We start from the raw sequence: 12755 nt of genomic DNA on the forward strand, positions 1-12755 counted from the left end.
TGTCATCTGCTGGTGTTGATCCACTGTGTTTTATTATTAAGTCTAAAGTCAGTGCAGTTTTGTTTTCCCACAAAATCTTACAGCACTTCATATCTTACAGCTTCCCTCTGCTACTGACAGCTTTTATGGAGATGCAGATTTCATTTTCCAGCAGGACTTGGCACACTGCCCACACTGCCAAAAGTACCAATTGGTCTTATATAATATTCAAATTCTCTGAGACACTGATTTTTTTTTTTTTTTTTATTGGCTGTAAGCCATAATCATCAACAATAAAAGAAATAAACGCTTAAGATAAATCACTCTGTGTGCAATACATCTATATAATATATGAGTTTCACGTTTTGGGACTGAAGTCAGTCTCTGTCTACACATTGGTTTACACCTGTCTTCAGCTTTGCTGTAGTGATACATGTATCAAAGTGATAATGGTGCGTGAAAACAGATGAATAAAAAAATGGCCATTACAATGTTTGTCCCAGCTTTAAGCTTTGTCACACTAAAACATCCATGCTGCTTTACTGAGCAGAACAGACAATGATAAAACCAGAGGCAATGATAAATGTCCTTCAACACTCTCCTGAATACAAATTTTAGTTGAAACAAATATGGTCTCATTGGCTATAGTTAGCTTACTGTTGGTGAGTATAGTTGTATACAGCTCTGGAAAAAAATGAAGAGACCACTTTAGTTTCTTAATCAGTTTCTTTGATTTTGCTGTTTATAGGTTTATGTTTGAGTAAATTAAACATTGTTGTTTTATTCTATAAACTACAGACAACATTTCTCCCAAATTCCAAATAAAAATATTGTCCTTTAGAGCATTTATTTGCAGAAAATGAGAAATGTCTGAAAAAACAAAAACATGCAGAGCTTTCACACTTATAAATAAGGCAAAGGAAACAAGTTCATATTCATAACGATTTAAGAGTTCAGAAATCAATAACCCAGGTTTTTAATCACAGTTCATGCAGCTTGGCATCATGTTCTCCTCCACCAGTCTTACACACTGCTTTTGATAGATAACTTTATGCTGCTTTACTCCTGGTGCAAAAATTCAAGCAGTTCAGTTTGGTTTGATGTCTTGTGATCATCCATCTTCCTCTTTTTTATATTCCAGAGGTTTTCAAATTGGTAAAATTAAAGAAACTCATTTTAAGTGGTCCCATATTTTTTTTTCAAAGTTGTAGTGCGAAAAATCATATGGACCAGCTGTTGGATAGTCCGATAAGAATGTAAAATGTGGCAAATAAAAAACTAGTAGTATTTAGTTTTAGTATTACTAAGTATTAGTTTGGTGTGTAATTTCACTGTGGACCTCTACTTCACTTTACCTTGCGCTGCCTCGCTCTGCCTCCAGCTTTTTTTTACATCATGTGATCATAGTCTGTTGGGTGAAAAACTCCCCTGTTGTTTTTGTCATTCCTGATTTTATTAATTATAATCTTCATTTTTATTCGAGTTCTGTTGATGTATTTATCATGAAACTCATATTGGGATAAATGCTAAAAATATGATTTTGTTTACAGTCTGCATTTACATACAAATATTAAAGTCTCAAAAAAATTAAAGACTCTATTCTGGTACAATAAATTAATGTTTTAAAGTAGACACTTAAAGAACAGACAAACTGTCTGTTGCTTTGGTGCAATAGGTTCAGTCATCATCCACAGATCTACTGGATGGTTTAAGCTATTAAGCATCTGCTTTAGGTAAACTGAGTTTTTGTGAACTTTGTCTCGGTTCATCTAAGCATTTAATCATAAAAATAACATAAGAAGTATCAGAAAAATACTTAAAGCTTCAGTAGGCTTGGTTTACAGAATCAGGTATTCATGAGAGGTAACTCAAGGCACAGCAGTCCTCTGATGAAAAGTGAATGTATGAATAGTTGACATTACACTGAGAGTTATTGGCCAAGGTTTTAATGCAGCAGAATAAAGGGGTTCACTGAATATGTGTGCAGAACATATCACACTTCTGTCCAAGGAAATATAAGAAATAGGTTCTTTTCAAAGTACATAAGAGAAATCGCTGCCAAAGGGTTTCTCACATTAGCAACAGTGATCATAAGCTGCTTTAACAGTGTCCCCAAGCCCTCTTGATTAGATAAAGTACTCCATAAAGTTGTCAACAAGAGACTAACCTTGGAATCTGGGACTGTCCTTTGCAGTAAAGACGAGACAGACGGTGTTCAAGTGTTTAGAAATCAGCAAACATTACAGGGCATGTAGGTGCACTTATGTAAATAAAATTTTTCCTAGAAACAGACAATTAGACAGTCCTTGTAGACAGGCAGCTGCATAACTGAACATTTATAAGCCCCTTTTAATTCCCTAGAAAAATGTTCAGTGGATTTTAGAGATGAGCAATATGGTAAAAAAAATATTATCTTTCAATATTTAAGGCTTTTAAAATGAGCATTTTTTATTTATTGTGACACACATTTATTTCACATACTTTAGTCTTTACAGTTTTGTAAATATTGCAATATAACAATTTAATTCACCACGTGGGCCATTCCACCGAATGGGAGCCATTTGCTTGTTGTAACTCTTCCTAATTAAACTTATTGTTATTTTTTTTTTTCAATTCTGAATCTAATAACACATATATTTATCTATTTAAAATATGTACTGGTCAAACTCAGGCAGCTTATCTTAGTTTATTACAAGGTTTTAAGCCGAAGATGGTTACAAAACTCATGTGACATTTAAAAAGCATGTTTAAAAGCAAGTCCTTAACTTATTCCTTAGATTTTCTCTCAAGAAAATCTTTATTTTAAAGAAACTGGCAAGTGCATGCTCAAATAATTGATATTTATGACAAAAGAAATAACTTCTGTTATGGGAACTCCTGTTACTTTTTATGTTTTGAGTAACAGGACTAAAAGTAACAGGAATGAGTTTTTAGAATAGAATTAGCAAAAACATGAAAAATAGCTAAATGGCGGCTATGCTAACAGCATGAGGACATTAAGAACATTCTAGTGATTTCCCCAAAATTTGTATTTTTAAAAATAAACAAATAAGATCTAAGAATTAATTTAGGTAACAGGACTGAGTGTTGAGATTGAGCTCCTCAGTTATAGTTACAATAAGATCAAATATACAGAAAAACAAACGAGGAAACTTAATTTTGTTCTTTCCATGATCTTCAGAAGAACCACCTGATGTCACTTCCTGTTGTAGATGTGACTTCCTGTTGTAGAATGTTCCAGATGTTTCAGATATTCAGGGTAATTTGTTACAGTAACAGGACTGAGTGAAAACCCAGGGACACAACTAAAATGTGTGTTTTAACTGAAATATTTTGGATTTATTATAAAAAAGATGGGATTTTGAGGCGCACAACAATGGAAAGTGTTCTAAGTGGTTTCAATTTATTTTTTGACGTATTATCACACGTCGATGTGAACAAAAAATGCCTTAAATTAGATATTTTACCATATTATGAAAAAAATTATTTTTTATAAAATAGTTTATCCGTGATTAGTTGAATTAATAGTTGCTAATTTTAATAAAACAATAATATTACGGTCTGGATATGGTAAGTTTCACTGTTAGATTTGATATATGTATCATGTCTGTACATTACTTTGGTCTTTAGAGGCTCAAAACATTTCAATCCAGAACTAAAATGTGTTTAAATATTGCTGCAAATAATACTGCAGTTCATCCAATTAAAACATGACTAATTAAACTCTCTGTAATGAAACGTGCAGTAGGTCAGTGTTCTTTAAGCTGTGATAATATCCTCAGTATGATTAGAAGAGTGTGTTATATATGTGATTAGAACATTTTATACAATATGATATTTTGCCCTCTTTAGTGTATTTTTTTAATGAGATGAGTGAATGTGAAGATGTTTTCAAGGTTTAAAGCAGGGGTGTCCAAACTACGGCCCACAGGCAATTTGCGGCCCGTTTCCTTTTTTGGAGCGGCCCGCAAGGTATTTTAGAAATAGAATGAAAGTTGTCCCGCTGTTAAGCAGGTTTTTATAATGTGAGATTCAAAGTTTGAACGCTAGGTGTCAGAAACGGGCCAAAGAGTCTAAAAGCGGAGAGAGTGCGCATTTCTAGCGCAGAAAAACAGGCCAAAGAGTCTAAAAGCGGAGAGAGTGCACATTTCTAGCGCTGTAAAACAGGCCAAACAGTCTAAAAGCGGAGAGGGTGCGCATTTCTAGTGCAGAAAAACGGGCCAAAGAGTCTAAAAGCGGAGAGGGTGCGCATTTCTAGCGCAGAAAAACGGGCCAAAGAGTCTGAAAGCGGAGAGAGTGCGCAGTTGTAGTGCAGAAAAACGGGCCAAAGAGTCAAAAAGTTGCCGTAATTAAGGAGTTTATTATTAAGAGACATCATGAAATGAAACATCAATTTGAAAAATCTTAGTTTACACAACACTGTCAAAGATAGATAAAGATAGTAAGACAAGTAAAATGGTGTTTACATCAAAATATTCAGGAAAATTTATTATTTAAAGTGGTATATTTCATTATTTGTTTTATTACAGAGTCTGTGGCCCGTGACTTCAAATATATTTCTCATTCTGGCCCCCAACAAAAAAGATTGGACACCCCTGGTTTAAAGGAACTCTATATTATATCATAAATAATCCCATCATGTAATATAGTTCTACAATTCCAGGAAGAACACTTAAATTTAAATTGGCCCTTTCAGATTGTGAAAGTGTGAGTTTATTTAAACTCTAAAAGGTTCACATTTATCAAACCAGTTTCTCCGAGAAAAACTAGTCTATTGGAACGCTTAACTGTGTGTGAGTGTACAGTATGTGAATAAATGTGTATTTTGAGATATTATTTGAGTTTAAATATTATGTTTTTTAATGAGAAAATAATGATTTTACCACAGTTAGTTTCAACCCCGTAATGGGATTGGCTAAGAGACACTGTAGCGGTGCCATTATTGCAGTACACCAGTGCCAATATCTCATGTTGTAGCGCTCCTGCTTGTGTATAATTACTTAAATGTATTGTGTTGAAAAGGTTCCATTTGGAAATGCATTATGATCACATCGCATTATGGTATCATTGCTGCCTGTAGCCTGTGGAGTCCAGTAAAGATATTAGTACTAGTCTTCATGTTGGTTGTGCACTAAACTCTTTCCTGCATACAAAATCCGCTGCCACTATGATTGGTATACCGCTGGTTTAAATCCTGTTCATGCAGCTTGCCATCAGCTGCCAGAGCTCTGAGAGAGCACAATTGGTCTTGCTCTCTCTGGGTGGGTACAGTAATAGATGACGCTCTTCCCCTCATCACTCCTAGGGTGATGTGGATCAGCACAAGGCTGCGTCTGTGAGCTTATGTATCAGAACCGAGTCGCTGACTTATAATAAATAAATGAATAAAATAAATAAAACTACATGATCAATAATAATAATAATGTGATTAACTGGTGAGATGTCTGGCAGCTCAACTATATCTCAGCTACTCCATGTCATGCAGATGTCTGTTCCAAACTGTTGGAATTAGGGTTAAAAAAAATAGATGAAAATCATACTATAACCAGCCAGCAGAGGCGCTAGAGCTGTTGTGGTTTCACTACTGAGCCATATTGTGTTCTTGCTATTTAGTTTTTGTCATATTTTTTAATTTTTGGACACAAATAAAAAAAAACCCACTCCAAACTCCACCTTGTCTGCACTTATCACACCTCCTGGTCACTTTAGTAAATTATGTGACATCATTATACAGTCGTAAACCAATCATTATTACTCTAATTAAATAATGGTATAAGTCTATTCAATATTCAGTGCTACTTTATATGTTATATATATATATATATATCAATAAATATCTGTCCTTATCAAATAGAGACACCCATACTAAATGATACAGTGTAATATGCTGCATTGTTACACTCCTATTGATTTACATGATTCACTACCACCTAGGAAATGGTGATGATGATGATGACGGACTCTCGTGAAGAGCAGCAGCCAGCAGGTTTGGAAAGGCCTCCGTCTGCGGTTGATCAGCCAACCATGATTTGACCTAATCAGTGGTGGTGGCTCCAGAAGTGAAAGCTCTCTCAAGCATCTTCTTTCTCACATTGACAAAAGTCCTTAGTGCTATCAAGGGGCTGCCTAATAGACTGTGAATCCATTAGTGCTCGGGATTATCAGGTTTAATTAAAGTGATGGCGCCTTTGTTTCAAGTTTGCACCTTTTTGCATTACCACTCGTGCAAGTGTTCTTATTAATCAGTGGGGCTGCTGTGCTTCTTCATGCTAAGCGCTAACCACTCCCATTGCTCAACCCGTGACAAGGCGTGCGGATGAGCGGAGCGCTCGGCGGCTCCCGAGTTCAGTCGCAGCACTTTGACAGGTCTTTTCACGTCGAAGCGCGCCATCTTTATCCGAGGGCCGAGCCTTAATGGCGAAGATTTCGCTCTGACAGAGCCTCTTCATTCTTTCCATTCACGGAAAAGAGCTGAAAAAAAAGTGATGTCCTGCCATTAACCATTTTGTGCAGCTTAAATGGGCTACATTTCGTACAACACGTTGCCCTCGTCTTTGAGAGATGTATGTATTAGAGAAAATTATATATTCACATTGACCGAGATATTAGATGTGAATTAGCGATATTAGCTTATATGGTCATCTTTCGCACACTGGTCTTTCTGTGAGAGTTGGAGAGTGGTCCCTCTAGTTGCTTGGCAACTGATTATGATTGCCTGTGAAGTACTCATCTGAGTGCCATTATGGTGACGAGAGCAATGTGCGGTGAGCCACGCACTCACACACACACACACACACACATATACACACACATATACACACACTCTCGTACACACATGCGCATACACACTGACAGAAGATGATAACTGAACAGAGGCCATTTTTTTACAGAGCAGCTGTTTTGGAGAGCATTCAAAGAGCTACCTTCATTAGCATGAGATACATGATAGTGTGTGTATATATGTGTGTGTACGTGTGTCATGTGTGTATTTGTTTGTGTGTTTGTGTAGGCACATCCATATTTGGGGCCGTACTTCATCCATACTCCTCATCCAATGAGAATCAAGCCCTATCGACCCTTCCCTGCATCAAGGTGCTTTGTTTTTGTGTATCAGCAGGATTGTTAACAACCCAGCCGAACCTGTACTGTGTATGTGTGTGTATGTGTGTTTGTGTGTGTGTGTGTTTAATGACATGTATGATTCAGTTCAGGAATAATCAAAGACGACCATTACTCATCAAAGACAGCAAACGGCTCATCCTCTGCTCTCTGTTCTTCCCTCCTTTCAGTGACACGTGACAAGATAAGGACTCTTCTTCTTTAAACACAGAGAAAATCTATTCAGGCAAGGCAAACAAAAGAAGAGACGTTTAATTACTCCCAGATATAATGCAAACATTGCTACTGTTTCTGTAGCTGATATGACAAAAAAATACACAACAGCTTCTCTTGGTGTTAATTCGCTTCGCAAAGAGTTTACCTCATTTCCATGGTTGTTTAGGCAGAGCCACAAAACACAATTATCTCTTCGCGAGAGACACGCAGAGGCCTCTCAGGCCCAGACACGGAGCTATGGCGTCTCCGTGGCACGTTTTCATCTCGCAAATGCCTCCGGACACCTGCTGAATAGATTGTCCAATTGCATAAAGACGAACAAACAAGAATATCACGCCTGTTGGAAATGTGTGCGAGAGAAATTGGATTTTCCGAAGTGACAAAAGAGTGCCCATCAGTCAAAAACATGCAGCAGCAGTGAAACAGCAGCGTGCGTTCTACATGTTTAAAGATAATTGTGTGGATGTATTATTTGCCTGCCTTGTGCACAAGTTTTTTTTTTTTTTTTGCTTGTTCCGTCACACTGAGTGTCAAGTCGCACAAAGTCGCACAACTTCCTTCCCGTGCCTTAGCACCCGCACGCGCAAGTCTAGACCCGGCGCTCATTTTTAACGATTGTTACACCACACACTGTGCAGAGAAGTCCAATAAAAAGCTCATCATCAGCAAAATATCAGAATTACAGTCAATTTAGTGGTGTACCACCTGCTAATCCTGTCATGTAATTTTAATGATCCGCAATAGCACCTCAAAGCCCAGTAGAACCTGTGCCACAGTCTAGCGTGAGCGCGCTGTGCCAGGGGTTAGTTAGTGGGCATGCTGGCGCCGAGGAGGAGAGCTGCAAAACACTCACTAATAAAGTGTGAACATACAGCTATTAAGGTGACAATGAGAATCTTAGCAGGCCTAAAAGAGTGCTTTAATTAGATACAGTGTGTAGTCTTGTCTTAAATGAGAAGTACTTTTCTTTATCCAGGTTGTCCCTCACAGTATTAACGACATGGTAATATATTCAAGTAATATCTCTCCACGGAGTTGGAGACTGGCGCTTTTAAGACTGAATGACCCAACAGGAAAGCTTAGCCTCTGTGTGTTTTCATAGATGTGATGTTTGATTGTCATATCAGTCATCGTGATCAGTATTAATATGTGAATCAGTGCAACCAGTATTTGAATTCTGAGAGCAGTGTTTGACTATTCTTTACATTCCATAATGGGAAGAATGAAGGCCAATTTATGCTTCTGCATAAAGTCTATAGTGTAGCCTGATGCGCACCCCCAGAAATGTCTATAATCTAATATGGCTGAAAGTATTAAATTAAATTAAAAAAGAGGGAGGTCGCTGGTTCGAATAACATTCATGCAGCTTGCCATCAGCTGCCGGATCCCTGAGAGAGCACAATTGGTCTTGCTCTCTCTTGGTGTTGTAGATGGCACTCTCTTCCTACATCACTCCAAAGGGTGATGTCGATCAGCACAAGGTATCTGTGAGCTGATGTATTGAAAACCGAGTCGCTACTACAGTTGTATAACACTGGCTGTGATTTAATTTATTTAAGCTAGTTTAAATTAAGTTAAGTTTTTAGTTTTAAAGTTATAAAGCATCAGCAGATGTATATATATATATGTACATGTGTAATATCTGATATCGGCATCAGCTATTTTCATTCAAATAATTTTGGTTGCTGAATTGAATTTGGTACATTACTACATATACTGTTAGGGACACGACTATGATGGTAGATATACAGTATTGTGTGTAACATTTTTATAACACCTCTAGCAAACCTTTGCTTAATTTTAATCAAATATACAGCTTTGGAAAAAAATAAGAGACCACTTAAAAATGATGCGTTTCTTTGATTTTACCAAATTGAAAAACTCTTGCATAAAATCAAGAGGAAGATGGATGATCACAAGCCATCAAACCACCAAACTGAACTGCTTGAATTTTTGCATAATTTTTGGATTTGTGCAACTTTTAGTTCAACAATAAACAGAATAGAGAATAAAATAACATTGCTGTTCCTGTAAATAAGCTGCTCATGCACCTTCAAAGCGTAAAAGAGCAGGTCACTTACCTTTGCTAAAAAAAAAAGTGCAGAAGCTCTGCGCCACTAGAATAGCAATATTTGGAGTGCACCTGGCTCTTGAATGGAATGGCAAGTGAAACACTGTTTGGTTTATTTTACATTTCGCTCGAAACACACCTATGAGTAATTAAAACAAGTAGTTCACGTCTTTTGTGCGTTTTGAGACATGTAAGGCGTATTATTTGCGTCCTTATGATACCAAAGACACACCGACACACGCTAAATACAGCTGCATGGTGATGCACATTTAATGGCTTGTCTATAGAAGCTAAAGTAGAGCCCATGGTGTTGAAGATAAAGAGTCCATCTCAGCGTTTAATATTGTTGTTCTGGTTGGTTAGCTCGTTAGCTTATAGGACTTTCTAATATACTAAAATCAGTGCTCTCATCTGAAACATAGGCCTACAGGCTTTCGGTTATTTATTGCTTGTTTGTTGCCGCGTTCTTCTTCCCTGCTGATATGAGTTCATTAACGTTAACTCTGTAATTGAATATCAAAATGAGCTGGAATGCACATCCACTGGCTTGGGCGGGCGCAGAGCTGCGAGTCTGTCTGTTTGCTCTTTCTGTTAGGCCTTGAATGTGGCCCCATGCCTGCCATTGGCAAAACGTTCAGACTTTCTTGGCTTCACGGGCGCAGAGGGGGGCAGAAAAACAAAAGCACAATGCTGCAACAGTATTGACCAGTGGTTGCCACTGCACAGCTAGCACCTGCTAGCCTGCAGACTGCACATCGCTAAGAAGCGCTCTGATTGGTCTGTGAAGTGTGTGCCGTGGCTCGAAAAGAAGACTAGCTGAGAGAAAGGGTCTGTCTCAGGATCTGTGGGTTTTCTGGTAAAACTGGTTGAAGAACAGCTGTAAATGAAGAAGTGTACAAAAAAATTATGTTACACAGTAAGGGTGGGCGATATGGCCCTACAATATTATCACGATAAATGTTATTATTGCATTTGATATGATATGATATGGCATACCTCTAACTGAGATATTAAAACATATACAAGAATTTGATCAGATTTATAACAGAAGTCAGTGATCCAGAATATAATACTGTGATACTAATAATAATGCACTCCATATATCTCCATATATCCAGAATTAAAATAAAATGAATGATACTGGACAGATAATATAATAATATATATAATTATATAGTACATATGTAATAAAATAGTAGATATTTAATGGGAAATGAGAACAGTGTGAATTTTACTTTTGTTAAAAACAGCAAAAAAGTAATACCCTGATGTGATAATTAGGGGTGGGTGATATGGCACAATAATTCAGGGTATAATATCGTTTACGATACTCATAAATTTTTATATTTTATAAAAAATTTAATAAAAAATAACTACATAGTCATTAGGGGTGGGCAATATTATATCGTATACAATATATCGTAACACAGAAATATCATGATATTAAAAATCCATATTGTGATAATAGGGCTGTTCTGTCTTAAAAATAGTCTATTATTTACTGTGAAGCTTTAGGTATATAATTTATTGTATAATTGTTTTAGTTTGCAGTTTATATGCATGCACTAAATATTCTGCAATATTATTTTTGCTGCATTATATTATTTTATGCTATATTATTTATTTTGCCACATTATGATTATTCTGTTATACTATTATACTATAGTCCTGAAATTAATTAATTATTTTTCTGTTTTCTTATATCGCCAAGTATATCGTTATCGCAAAAATACCCTGAAATATCGTGATATTATTTTAGAGCCTTATCGCCCACCCCTAATAGTCATTTTTTTTGTGTTTGTATTTTAGCACGTTTAATCACCGATGAGAGAACAGTCAATAAGTTGAAGTGCAGTATATTATCTTCACTTTAGGAGTATCTGTACGGAGTGAACCATGCAGTTTCAAATTTCAGGGGGTCATTAATAATTCAGCAGTTGGTGGATCGCTTGTTTCTTAAGCATCTTTAGTTCTCACAAGCTAACAATGGTCTACATATTGTTCTTCATGTGTCAATTGCACCTGCTAAGGTTTGTTTTACAGTGGCATGAACATTTTCTTTTGTTTTTGCTTTTTTTTACTAATATTTTCCCAGTGATCAAACACACTTGAATATCAGACAAAGATAACCTGAGTAAATTTAAAAAGCACTTTTTAAATTATAATTTTATTTATTAAAGGAAAAAAAAAATATCCAAACCAATCTAGCCCTGTGTGAAAAGTGTTTGCCCCCTTAACCCAGTAACTTGGTTTTGCCACTATTGCCGGCAACAACTGCAATCAAGCTTTACCGAATGCAAACAGTCTCTTTCTTATTATTAATAAATCATTAACGCTGACCGTAACTGAGGCAAGTGAGATCTGCAGTTCTTTAAATGTAGTTCTGGGTTCTTTTGTGACCTCCTGGATGAGTTGTTTATGCCCTTTTGGAGTAATTTAGGTAGGTTGTTCACTCCTGGGAAGGTTCACAAGTGTTCCATGTTTTCTCCATTAGTGAATAATAATAGCTCTCAATGTTTTTTTTTATTTTGTTTTGCTAACAAAATTAACACTGCATAGAAGAACCTTTTGAGATACTTTCTAAAAAAAAAAAAGCATCTTGCGGTTTCTGAGGCCGGTAACTCTTGCTTTTTTGGGGCGTTCCTAATGAGAGCCAGTTTCATCTTAAAGTTTTTGATATTCTTTGCGATGACAGTACCTGAGGATACTTTTAAAGATCTTGAGCTATATTCACTATTCACTGTATACCTGTAACTCTACCTCTTTCACAACTTTACAACTGATGCTCTCAAACTTTACATTAAGAGACAAGAAATTCAAATATTTAACTCTTGATGAGTTCAGCACAGCTGTTAACTGAATGCCTGAATTCCAGGAGACTCTACCTCATAAAGCTGACTGAGAAAATACCAAGCAAAGTCAACTAAGCAAGAATTCTGGTTTGTTTAACACCTTCTAAAATCACCAAGGCAGAAAAATTATTAAAAATAATAGAATGTAATATTTAATAATATGTCATTTTTTTGTGTTACCAATCATTTAAATACCATTGAATAGAAAAGCTGACATTGCACACTTTAACAGTGTGTTGGAATACAGAGACAAACCAACAGGACTGATGTCCCAGTCCAGTTACTGGTGGACTGCATGTGGATATAAATGTCTAAATGTTTCTGTGTAAGTTAGAAAGCCACAGTAATTCAGTGTGCCAGACAGCTCCACTTGTCCTCTCAGCTGGTTCTCCTTTAAAAGCATTTGATGGATGGAGGTGTGCTGTATGATCGGAGAGGAGATTGACTAGAGCAGAGGAGGTGGGAGTGGGCCCCGCTGAACTAATTACTCCAGCGTCTTTGTGCTGGTTTCATTGTGT

At 36.6% G+C, this 12755-nt stretch overlaps 1 protein-coding gene across 4 annotated transcripts in view; it reads left to right on the forward strand.

Moving 5' to 3' along the window:
- Positions 1-12755, forward strand: part of prkd1 (protein kinase D1) — a 71489-nt gene that overhangs the window by 7965 nt on the left and 50769 nt on the right. Inside the window, exon 2 of one of the 4 annotated variants that reach the window (XM_022672609.2) lies at positions 6989-7071. The exons of the other annotated variants lie outside the window; for them this stretch is intronic. The gene's annotated coding sequence lies outside the window, so the exon portion shown is untranslated. The remainder of the gene's footprint in view (positions 1-6988; positions 7072-12755) is intronic. 4 annotated transcript variants of the gene reach the window in all.

The sequence above is a fragment of the Astyanax mexicanus genome, chromosome 14, assembly GCF_023375975.1.
Source record: "Astyanax mexicanus isolate ESR-SI-001 chromosome 14, AstMex3_surface, whole genome shotgun sequence".
Taxonomy (NCBI): Eukaryota; Metazoa; Chordata; class Actinopteri; order Characiformes; family Acestrorhamphidae; genus Astyanax; species Astyanax mexicanus.